The sequence below is a fragment of the Diadema antillarum genome, unplaced genomic scaffold, assembly GCF_040938485.1.
Source record: "Diadema antillarum isolate AM-2024a unplaced genomic scaffold, OU_Dant_1.0 seq00000002_RagTag, whole genome shotgun sequence".
Taxonomy (NCBI): Eukaryota; Metazoa; Echinodermata; class Echinoidea; order Diadematoida; family Diadematidae; genus Diadema; species Diadema antillarum.
In genome coordinates, this window is record NW_027271124.1 from 412,169 (window position 1) to 425,766 (window position 13,598).

The 13,598-nt window shown below is 39.0% G+C and overlaps 1 protein-coding gene across 1 annotated transcript in view; it reads right to left on the reverse strand.

Moving 5' to 3' along the window:
* LOC139724892 (uncharacterized) overlaps positions 1 to 13,598 on the reverse strand; it is a 93,705-nt gene that overhangs the window by 65,483 nt on the left and 14,624 nt on the right. The gene's annotated exons all lie outside the window — the stretch shown is intronic.

The window sequence follows — 13,598 nt, forward strand, 5'->3', positions numbered from 1 at the left end:
TACATCATCTCATTGGTAGATCTTCATAAATTATTTTGTCACTGAGACATTTGTCCTCCATTGCAATTCAACTGATATTTCTGCATGGGCATGATAGCAGACTTATTTCAGTTCGTCATAAAAGACTTTTTTCATCAATTAACTTACACTGTATAGTTCCCGGAACTGCAAACCCACTAAAATACTATTATTATTCCAATGAGCCTCAACTTGATCTACTAAATAGGGTAGGAAAAATAATCTTGGCCAATTAAAATGCCAGCCGATATGCATGCATGCTTGAGTGTGATATAATTTTTTTTTGATATCAAACTATACTCATATCGGCTGTAGGAATTGAAAAGGAATGTAATACTATTTTTTTTTATGCAATACATGTTGAATTGTAGAAATTTATCTCCAAGATTTTGCTAATTAACTAACTAATGTACAGCAATTCAATATCAAAAGTGAAAATATTTCCATAAATCTGTCTTAACTGTATGTATGACGGGCTATTTCTAGGAAGTGTGTGATACAAAGTTCATTGGAGCAGTATTTTCCAAGTCTTTTTTCTCTCTATTTATATAAAAGTATAAAATTTGTAATAAAAACTATATTAAACATTACACATGAGATTGGCATAGCTGCCAAGGACAGAGCAAAAAGTTGAGATCATATCTGGTTTTGACGGGAACAATATATTACATCCTGGTTTATGTGTACTAGGATCTTTGTACATTGTACATACATTTTGTAACCCTGCCAAGCAAATTTTGTGTCATACTTCTTTGAAGGAATATTACATGGGAAGATTCTTATATTACAAACAGCGGTTTCTATGATCAATATGAAATTTCTTTTAAAAGTTGCATTTCATACTGTATGAAATTTGAGAAGATACATTTTCTACTCATCCTCAATGAATACATCACTGACAAATGCAAATTGTTTAAATGTTTCATTTTTTGTTAACTGATGCCAATTCAACTGTTCTGGGGCCCGTTGCATAAAAGTTACAATTATGGTAACTTTGCCATCCAATGGTAACTACCATGGCAACAATACTCAACAGCCAATCAAAATCAAGAATTCAATGGAAGTTACCATTGGATGGCAAAGTTACCATAAAAGTAACTTTTATGCAACGGGCCCCAGGAAATTGATTCCAGTGATCTCCAAATAAAAAACAAATTGTACCTTGATACATTTGTACCTTATACAACATTAATGCACACGTTTAATGTGGACTGAACATGGAAAGCATACCACTCTCCTATCCAAACTCTCCCCATCCCCCCCCCCAAAAAAAATGGAGGAATATTAACAAATGATAAGGTTTACAATTTCATATACTTAAGCATTAAAGATATTTCGATGACCGGATAGATATATCATCACTTAACTGCGTGTGTGTGTGTGTGTGTGTGTGTGTGTGTTTACACTAATCGAACGCATCATTAACGTGAAAAGGCCTTATCATGATTCCTTTTTAAACCATAACAATATTCCCAGCCAACCTAGCTAAAAAAAGAAATGAGGGAAAACCTGGAAAAAGACTACGCCCTTTTTTTAATGTTAGGAAATATTCAGGGACAACGAGAGAAGTACCTTCAAACTGGGAAAAATCAGAAATACTTTTATTTTTGCAATGGACAGACTTCCTCGCTTTATATCCACACTTAAACAGTGAATCCTTTGGATTTGCACAAGTCACAAGTAATTGGACTGAATATGTCAAAATGACGATTCTGTAATCTTTAGCTTTCATTTGGGAAAAAGTAGGAAAATCATATTCAAGTTAAATGCTGACAAAAAGGAATCCTGTTATGGTAATCTTGATCTATTTCTTTAAAATCAAAACATAATCAGGCAAAAGTTTAGGCAATAAAGAAAACCTAAAATGTGCTTTGTCAGTATGTCACACCGTTACGTTTGCCTGTCACACCATCACGCTGATAAATGTCATATTTCTTGTCGTAACACCGGCTGACAAAATGACATTCATTGCCAGTGGTTAATTACAACGACGGTTCCAGCCTTTGATGGCATCCAAAACTTGGCACTTTCATGAGGGGGGGGGGGGGGGGGGGGCACGAATGTGAACTTGAGTACGTACCGGTATGTCCAACTTTAAAGACATGTCTTTTGCCTGTCACGCCGCTACTCTTCCCTTCACTTGCATATTAATATATCTTATTAGACAAGGGCAGAATCTCATTGTTGGCATAGTTTGGTTCTTTCCACTGGCATGGCGCTGGTTTAGGTACAAAAGTGCAGTCAAATACCAGTTATGAACTAGTAACAACACACTATGAAATACGGGTTCAAATTTGAACCACAAAATTGTCCCTGTACAACCACCCTAAAGGGTGCAACTTTGCACCCCAATAAGTAATTTGCACCATTGGAGGTGCAATATGCTTAATTTTTAACCTGCAGGGGTGCGAATTTGCACCCTCAGTTTTGTGCTAATCAAGGGTGCAAACGTGCACCATAAACATGAATACATTGTGAATTTAAAATTTGGACCACGAGTACCAAGGTTTTACTCGCAAAATCAAACTTACACTCTGATGGATATGTCTGCATCTTTGTAGATACGAATATAAATATTAAGATATATAATTTTCTACGTGCAAAATAAAAAGTGCCATTGTGCACCACAGGGTGCTGCTATACGGACTAATAGGGTGCCAATTTGAACCTTTATTTTGTAGTGTGAATAAGAATTATCCTAAAAAGGTGGTCAAATATCACACCGTACGTTACCATATCCAATTGCCCATAATTATATATTCGTATATTGCAAGAAGTGCTGTGCTAACTTTGATACTCCTAGATAGAGACACAATGTAGAGGCGAAAAACAGTATAATGCACCGATCCAGACGTATATTCTGTTTTCTGTTTCCTTTTACATCGAGCCTTCTGCCCCATAGGCATTCATCATGATCTAAACACAGAGTCACAAGATGATAAACTGTATGCCATTGACAGTGATATCGTCAGTAACAAAAGAAAATATTTAACAACATTTATGTCCATGAGTCATTATATTCATAGCGCATTGTACAGAACAAACACACATTCGGATATAATTCAGAACGTAGATACATACGTGTTGTGATGAGCTGAATGATGGGTGACATGGCGTTCCAAGGCGTGTGGATGGTTTCACTGAGTGTGTCGTTCAGACCCACTTCCCGATCCCACCAAGACAGGAAGTCCGGGTTCACTTAAAACTGTCCTTCAAAAAAAAAAATGGATCATGCATAGATACACGGAGGAAACAAGGAAGTTCAACAGTTCTGAAGCTAACCTGGAATTCTCAATCACGTCTCATGTAAACTGCAAATCTCAGTGGATAATCTACCTCATCACATACAAGAAGTGCAACAAACGGTACTTAGGTAAAACAAAAACACACTCTACTCTCTCTATTCTCGCCGCGAGAAGAGCAGATAGAGCACACCACAATTAGTACGGTCTGCTTTGTCGAAATATTGGATCCCGTGAGATTTTCGTGCAAAAATTGATTTTTTTTTTTAGCTAACTTGGTCAATTTGGGGGTGCTGAATCCAAAAAACTTTGGTTTCATTTTTTTCGACCACGTCTTCAGCCGCCATTTTGAATTTCAAAATGGCCGCCATGGCATTCTGTATTTTGACCCAGTTCTCATAATGTGAGCATCATAGAAGGTTCAAATTTGATGCAAAAAGCATGTCTATGATGTCAGACATTCTGATACACCATTTCCTGATATTGTAGATTGTTTTAATACAATTTGAGGGCTGCCATCTTGAAATTCAAAATGGCCGCCATAGCTTAATGTATTTTTACCTGTATCTCAGGTAGTAAGCATTATGGAAAGTATAAATTTGGGGCAAAAAGCGTGCTTATGATATCAGGCATGCTAATATATACATTTTTGTTTTAAATAAAGGATCATTTTGGTTGGCGGCAATCTTGAAATTCAAAATGGCCACCATAACAAATATAATTGGGCCTATATCTCATATCGTATGCAGTGTGTAAGGTTCTAACTTGGGGCAAAGAGCATGCGTATATGCTATCAGACTTTCTGAAACATCTTTTTCTGAAATGATGGTCCATTTTGATGTTATAGGTGGCCATCTTGAAATTCAAAATGGCCGCCATACCAGAATGTATATTTTGACCCATATTTCATGTTGTAAACATTACAGAAAGTTCACATTTCGGGCATAGACCGGGCTCATGATGTTGAACATTCAGATGCACTTTGATCCCCTCCCTAAAATTGCAGATCATTTTTGAGGCTGCCATTTTATCATTCAAACTGGCTGCTTTAAAGCTAATATTTGTGGTTACAAACAACTTTCAGGCATATCAATGTTTACGGTGGTACACTAATCTCTGTAATAAGGGATTATTCGCATTGGCTGCCACTCTTGAAATTCAATATGGATTTCGACCCATATTTGGTGCTGTAGGATCTTTACCCTGCAAACTCAAGCATGCTGGAGCACTTTCATGTAGGACCTATGTGTAAGTCAATCACTTCAATTCAATAGATAGTGTTATTATTGCATAGGCGGGACTGCTTCCTGTAGGTACACTGCCAAGTTGAAATACAAAATGGCTGCCATGGGAAACATTTCTTTAAGAGCATTACATTTGGGTAAAACTTGTGAATGAGAAATCATGCGATTCTGGTGTCAAAGCAAATGACTTTCAAAAGTGCCTCAATAACTGTGTCTGAGTGAATAAATGTCCCCATTTAGACGATTTGGTTGTAGACTTTAAAGAAAACAATAATTATTAGCCGTGTACTAGAAAATTTATCGGAAATTTACTTAGTTAATGTCATGTAGGCTCATTCCCTGCATGTGTTTTTGAAGTCACAGCACTTGTACAGGGCTGTACACAGGGGAGAATTGCTTCTAAATTCTTCAGAAACAATGACTTTGGCATTTCTTGCCACACTTTGTAATATGTATCACAAATACTATCTTTTAATGTATGTATGGTTACATTTCGTACGGCATTTTTTTTTCTTCGTCGAAGGTTACTCATACAGCATTTCTTTATGCATAGGCGTACCCAGGATTTTTTAGAGGGGGTGTTCAGTGGCGTACCGTGGGTCAAGACATGGGTGGGGACACCTCATGGAAGCAACATCAGAATTGCATAACTGTACAATTAAATGCGAGCGAGCGGAGCGAGCGAGCTTGAAAATTTTGACATTTTACAGTCCCCAAACTGCCGTTTGTAGCTATATATAATGATATATGTATATATATATATATATATATATATGTATATGTATATGTATATATATATTATATTTGCTTTGGAAATTAAGGGGGTTGCACCGGGTGCAACTGCTGGCAGTTGCTGGCAGTAACATCAGGAGAATGGCATAACGATTAAATGCGAGCGGGCGAAGCGAGCGAGCTTGAAAATGTTGACATTTTACAGTCCCCAGACTGCCGTTTGTAGCAATATTTTTTCGCTTTAGAAATTAAGTGAAGGGGGCGCATCGGGCGCAACTGCTGGCAATTACTGACAGCAACATCAGGAGAATGGCATAACGATTAAATGCAAGCGAGCGAAGCGAGCGAGCTTGAAAATGTTGACATTTTACAGTCCCCAAACTGCCGTTTGTAGCTATATTTTTTCGCTTTAGAAATTAAGGGGAAGGGGCGCACCGGGCGTAACTGCTGGCAGTTAATGACAGCAACATCAGGAGAATTGCATAACGATTAAATGCGAGCGAGCGAAGCGAGCGAGCTTGAAAATGTTGACATTTTACAGTCCCCAAACTGCCGTTTGTAGCTATATTTTTTCGCTTTGGAAATCAAGGGGAGGGGCACACCGGGCGCAACTGCTGGCAATTACTGACAGCAATATCAGGAGAATTGCATAACGATTAAATGCGAGCGAGCGAAGCGAGCGAGCTTGAAAATTTTGACATTTTACAGTCCCAAAACTGCCGTTTGTAGCTATATTTTTTTGCTTTGGAAATTCCTGCTAGATCTCAGTAGAGTCTACTAGTAATTAGTAGGGCCTACTAGCTGTTCTACTGCGTTTCCGACTCCTGCACCGAAATCTTCCCAGAAATGAATGAACAAACAGTGCATTAACCTGAGAAAAAACTATGGTTAAGCTTTATGCAATAGAAAAACTCTAGTTAAAAATTCTTGACCATAGACACTGACGTGCAGCCTCAGCATCCTGGGAATGGGTAGATATTCGCAACACAAACTGCCGGCCGAAAGGGGCGAAGGTTGTACAACAACAATTTAACAAACCTCTCAAACACTGCCCGCCACAGAGATGAAGAGGTATGGTTTAGGGCATCACAGGAATCAAATTTGGTAGGCATTATGGCCTTGAGGCATAGATGTGGAACACATAATTTTTGTGTTTGTCAGACAAAGCGTTGCGATGGCAACCATAATTTTACCAAAACTTTCTGGATGAATAACTTCCGCATCATTCAAGCAGTTAAGGTCAAATTTAATATGTATGATGATCGGGAGGTGTAGTTAGGCAAGACACCAATGTGTTAATATAAGAAAAAATGTGTTTCCATGGTAACCGCTCATTTTTGTAACCATTTAATCTATGAAAGTGAAATTTGGTGTGCATGATGCTCTTTATGTGTAGCTTTGCAAAATGTCCTTTGTATTTGTATCGGACAGTGCGTTGTCATGGTAACCACACTTTTTTTTTAATCCTGTGGAGTGAACTTCTTCCACAGTTTTCAAGCAATTGAAACCAAATTTGGTAGGCATTACATGGCCCTGAGGTATAGATGTGGAACACATAATTTTTGTGTTTGTCACACAAACCGTTGCCATGGTAACCACAATTTTACCAAAACCTTGCATATCGAATAACTTTTCCATCATTCAAGCAATTATAGTCAAATTTAGTATATATCATGATCTAGAAGTGTAGTTTTGCAAGACACCAATGTGTTAGTATAAGGAAAATGTGTTGCCATGGTAACCATTCATTTTTGTATCAAAATAAACCATTCAAGCTGTCAAGGTCAAATTTGGTGTGTATAATGGTCTTTAAGTGTAGTTATGCAAAATGTCACTTGCGTTTGTATCAGACAATGCGTTGCCATGGTAACCACACATTTTACCCAAACCTTGTGGAACCAACTGTTACCATATAGCACTCAAGCAACTGTGGTCACATTTTCTTTGTATGATAATTCGACAAGTGCACAAACTTGGTATTAACGCCATTGCCCTCATGACATCACATACTATAAAGCAACACTAGGGGCGGGGGTATTAATCACCTTCAGTGATAATTCTAGTTACTTCAGAATTGAAGCTTACGTGTGTTAAGGTCTTAAAGTGTAACCCGGTCTTAAAGTGTAACTCGATGCCTAGGCTTCTGAAAATGTGTCAGAGCGATGGGTATGCAGCGGTCGAGCACACATTGCGTTGTGCCAATCTCCCATGGGAGAGAGGCTCAGTGCCAGTGGTCCTGTGGTGCAGACTCATTTACGACCAACAAGGGTGTCTGCCTGTAAACTAGCGGTATATCATGATAAATAATACATTTGTCATCATCAAGCACGTTCATTTCAATTCAATTCAATTGAATTCACTTGTTCTTCAACATGATATAAATGAAATCTTTAAAGAATACAAAGGACCTTACCTTGTCACCAACGAAATAACAAAATTCATGTCAAACTATTACAGATTAATAACACGTACTGAAGAACGTAGGAGTTCACTAGAAAGCAATAGCTTGACATGTACTCCTCAGAGTATAACCTTTCTAAAGAAATAGATTATATAGAGGGCAACTGGAGAGAGGAAAAGAAAGGAAACAAACTTCTTCTTTTTTTTGCACAAAGAACTAAGGAATGAAAATAGTTACTATAGCACACCACATCTCGAGACATACGAGCACGGACAATATTAGGACAAGATGCCTGTACTTCAGAATATAATAGGAAGGGGGATGCAGACATTAGCTATAGGTTTGATACATTAAAAGAAAAAGAACAAAATGAAGAAAAAAGAGCAAAATCAACGATAAATAGAACAATTAAGATTTTTTCATAATGTATTTCTTATTTTGTTTGTAAGATTTTTGCTGGCTTGTAACTCTTTTTTTGTGGACTTTTATTTGCTCAATTTTTGCCTATAGCACATTCCTGACTGTTTTACATCCCAAGATGAGGAAGGTCCTCTGTGGTTTTTTCACTTTGAAACCCCAGATGGTGGCCACTGATGCAGCGAAGGAAAGTGATTTCATCATTTTTATTGTCTTTCTTTTTTTTTCTGATCGGTGAGGTATCTACTGCTTGTATGGTAAAATCCACAATTCTATCTGGAAATGCAAACTTCATTCCCCATGCTTTCACTTTTCTTTTTATTTTATCTCTGCTTTCTTTCTTGATGATTTCCTTATTTCTCATTTGCAAAATTAGCCATGATTAATGGTGAACAAATAAGTATGTTTTCGGAGGTGTTTGTTGATACATTATACATGTACCAAACAGAAACAATGATATGAAAAGAACTGCTCACATAGGACCTGACGTGTAGGCCTACATATTGATATCTGCTCCACGTAATGTGCGGTTTATTGCACATGATTGTTCTCGAAAACACCCCACAAAATATCCTGCATACAGAAATGATCATCCCTATTGTGATTATTAAGTGTACAAACATTTTGTAAGTCACTATGATAAGGAAAAGATGCTTGGTATATCAAATACTATTGTAGAGGTTTTAACATCTACAAGCAAGGGCGTAGCGAGGGGGGGTGTTTTGGGTGTTCAAACACCCCCCTTTGCCGAAATGGGGGTGTTTGAGGTGTTCAAACACCTCCCTTGGGCAAAAGGGAGGTGTTTGAGCTGTTCAACACCCCTCTTCAACAATGTTTAGATGTTAAAAAAATGAAACAAAAGCTGTCTTTACCGCTTTTATTTCCGTTTTGAATTCCGCCTTTCCTTTCTTTTGTGTTCATTTTCTTTCTCTCTCTCTCTCTTCCCTGCTTTGTTTTCTGGCCGAATCGCGAAGATACATTGCGCATAATGTTCACCGTTTACCGGTATTATACCGTACGCGGTACCATAAATTGTGTATGATGCATAATTATTATGTGTGTGCAATGCATGCTATACCGATTCTGTGACGCGCTTTGTGTATTATCGAAGCATCGACGTTTCTACTTCTTCTCTTCTTTCTTTTCCTCACCTTCTTGTCTTTTTTACTCCTTTTTTTCTTCATGTTTTTTTCTTTTCCCTTTTTTTTTTGCGTTTTGGGGGCGACCACACCCATCGTCCCCCTGGCTACACGGGTGTGGTCTGGGTCAGGTTCTCCCATTTGTTTATACACAAAATGCGTCGGTTACTAAATCTTATCCAATGCTGTTTTGCGCCCTTTTCCATAATTATGCATGGCAGGTGTCAGGATATGACATATTTTGTATTTGTCACGTAATAAATTGTCTCATTGTACTACAATGGTACTGTTTATTAGGTAGCTCATGTAAGAAATTGATGTTATCGCAATGGTTACAAAAGAAGTGCAGCTTTAAAGACAAAGCTTACATCAAAATAACCATATAAGGAGATGTTGCGATGCACAATCAAAGTAAAAGAGAGTGATTTGGAATTAAATGTTTTGGGGATGAGTAAACCCTACATGACGTCAAAATACGAGGAAAGGGTATCCCTGGTAGTATGCCTCATACTATCTGGTATGTGGACGTCATTCACGACGTCAGACACAAGTTTCTAGCTAAGTCACAACAGGACCACTTCAAAGAATTTTGGTTTCCGTGGACAGGAAGTGATGACGTCAAGCAGGGGCTTGACCAATGCAAAATTAGATACTCAGGAAAGTTCTGACAGACAGAAAACTCCATCCAATAAGGAAAAGGGGGCAGGACTTCTATGAAAACTTTCTAGGAAGTCACTTGATTTGATCAATTTTACATGGAGACCTATGGTCCAACAAATGTATAAATATGCAGTGTTTGGGCATAAAATTCAGATGCCACATTATTTGCGGAACACTCAGGACCAGGCTACGGTACTTCGAGATTGCGAAGTTAGAGTAGCAGAGTGTTATTTGGAATCAGTGTGATTCAGGGATTGTTGCATTTCGGCTTGGACAGCCTGACCGTCCAGCAGAGAATCTAGGAGGATTCGAGTGTAAACACCAACAACTGTTGGTGTTTAGGGTTCCAGGGAGAGAGCCACCGTTTAGGGTTCCAGCGAGGACCAAGTCTAGGGTTCCAGAGAGAGCCACAGTTTGAGGTTCTAGAGAGGACCAGAAGTAAGGGGAGACGACCCGCTACTTCAGGCAGGGCATCGTCGACAACCTAGAGCAACCAAGCACGGGAGCTTCTAGAATAAACCAACGAGCAGAGCAACCAAGCTCAAGATCAAATGGAATTGGATATCTGTATTCAAGTTTGTACTATGTTATTATTGTAAACGACCATAATTTGAGACGAGTATAATAAATCTTATTGCTTGTTACATTGTAAGAACACTGTGTAATTGGCTACTTATTTCGAGGCACTGTAGTTGCACAAGTCGAAAGAGTTGATTGAGTGAATGGTCTGCTAACAATCTGCTGCATTTAGAGAAAGTCAACCTTTGACTATAGAAAAGATCCCAGTCGCAGGGAGGACTTTCGTTCCCCACATTCAGAGGAAAGTACCCTGTGACAGCAGGCGTTACACCAAAAACGGCGATCTATCCGGTCTTCCCCTCTCCATTATCTTTTGTAAAAGTAATTCATGAAATTGGGGTCTTAAGTCTTAACTATACTGATGCTTCATACATTTATTACTAGTAGTAACATTGGTTATACGAGCACAATTTCGCCGGCGGAGGGGAGGGGACCTGAACCTTTCGGCTTTTTGCCAAATTATCAACTTCCTTATTTTCCCAAAATAAAGTGAGAAAAAACGCTACACAATGCACTGCCTCAAATTTTGATTTTTTTTGTTCTTAATAATTGAAGTTAATTTAAGCTAATTTGTGTGTGTGTGGGGGGGGGGGGGATCCGGACTATTAACACTAATATAAAAACAAAAGCCTTTAGCTGCCACTTCCATTTCCGGAAAGTGAATAATTTTTATTCCTCCAAAGTTAAGCTGCTATTACTCTGTCTCATGATTTGACCACAAATTTTGAAGATAAAATGATATGCAATAATTTGAATGAGTTTTGATAATATAATTATTAGACCCATTCATATCCGGGTTTTATTCTTTTCTTCCTTTTTTTTTGTTGGCGAAGGCGCACAAAACTAAAAGTTCCTAATTTTTTCACGATCGACACTCCTAATAGCCCTGTCATGACGTGCCAGTATCAGCAGACCTATAATAAGTTAGTTCTGTTCTGTAGTGTCTGGTGTGGGAATATTTTATTCGCCAACGCAGTGCATCTGTGCAAGACGAAAATGGGAAGTTGTTGCAATGAAAGATTTTTTTGTAATGATGATGATGATGATCCACAGCATTTGTATGGCGTGTATCGACTAACATTTTACACTTAATGTCTAAAATCATTTAATATCAAATTATTTGCATTTAATGTCCCTTTTTGAACACCTCCAATATTACCAGGGGATGCATGTATGTTCTTGAGGGACGCACATTGCACCGTGCATTGCCCCCCCCCCCCCACACACACACCATGGGCGTAAATCCCGGGGGATGGGGGGGATATATCCCCCCCCCCCCTGAAATGGAGGAGGGGGGATGGCCTGTACAATCATTCCCCCCCCCCCCCCCGAAATTTGAGGGAAAAAATGGAGGAAGCAGAAATGTGATTGCATCAATTTTGGCATATTGCATGACGTTCGTACGCCCGCCTCCAGACAGGTAACAGAGCTGAATAGTCTTGTAGGATAATGTATACATAATTTTCTAAAGCGCTCGCTCGCTTCGCTCGCTCGCAAAGACAGTAATATCGACATAAGGTATGACCCAGACGTTGACAACGTCAAATAGTATAGCCCTATAGGCCTACATTGTAAACATGTAAATCCAAAATTTCACCAAAAGTGTGCACCAGATCGCTGAATTTCAGGTCTGAAAATGCAAAATCTTCCTCGTCTGAGAGGGGGGTATCCCCCTCCCACACCCTCCCCCCATTCGGTCGCTCCGCTCCCTCGCACAGATATTCCAACTCCAAGTCCCTCCCCCACCCACCATCATTACAGAACGATGCCTCTGGGATGATTGCTTTATTGACTTAAATCAAGAAAATAGAAAAATACAATACCTACAGAAAGATAATACCGGTACGTTATTACATACAAAGAAATGGAGATCCATATTACCATTTCATTGAATATATTTGGGCATTATTCAGGGCTATGCTACGTTTTTAAAGGGAGGGGGGGGTCAAAATCACCTATCAGTCAAGAAGAAAGAAAACCAAAAGATAAGAGAAACAACAGCAAAAACTCCTCGTTTTTTCAAGGTCTGATATTCCACCAAAAGTCGGCTGACAAGCAAAAGAAAAAAAAACAAACAAAAACAAAAAGTCTTCATATTTTTGCTGCCACTTCCCTCATACTTTATATTTCATGCAAAACAGTGGTACATTCGATCCCTGTTAAGTGTGTGGGGGGGGGGGGGGGGGGGGGCGCCAAGCTTCCCCCCCCCCCCGCATCCGCTCGTAACTTACCAAAATGGTAATTCAAGGGTTACTAAACTGCTTTTGAAATCGACATGAAAGGGGGGATCAAGAAATAAGATATTTTTCTAAGATTTCTTGTAACCATAATTAAAGAGGTATATAACGTGAAATATTGTGCAAAAAGTCCGGAGCCGACAAAATATTGCGATTCAGCATGATTCCTGGTTGGTATTCTGAATATAAGCAGGATGTGTGCAGTGTACTCAGAACATCCGAACGGCAAAAAGAGTCGCTGTAACGTTGCGCAAGTTGATGTAGAATGTACACCTTTGTACCTTACGCTTCGTTTATTATATCAAAGCTAGATCATTAATGATTTTGCAGTGTTGCTTTACATACTAGTTTATATCAAAATGCCTTGCATTGCCAATAATAAGACTTGACCTGGGCTATTTCCTAACTTTTTCATGTATATAAAACACACACACACACAAACACAAACAACAATATTAGAGGATGTTCTAAAGTGCAGGTTTTGGATATCCTTCCCCCATTTGGTCACTTCGACGTCCCCTCGCTGGTCATACCTCCCCAAATCATGAACATAAACCGACACCATTGACTACCCTCTCAATTTCCAAAGCGTAAATATATAGCTACAAAAGGCAGTTTTTGGAGTGCAAAATGTCAAAATTTTCAAGCTCACTCGGACCGCTCGATCGCATTTAATCGCTATGCCATTCTCCTGATGTTGCTGCCAGTAATTGCCAGTAGTTGCGCCCGGTGCGCCCCCCTTATTATAAAGTATAGCTACAAACGGCAGTTTTGAGACTGAAAAATGTCAAAATTTTCAAGCTCACTCGCTCCACTCGCTCACATTTAGTTGTTATGCTATTCTCCTGATGTCACTGCCAGTTATTGACAGCAGTTGCGCCCGTTGCACCCCCCCCTTAATTTCCAAAGCCAAAAAAGTATAGCTACAA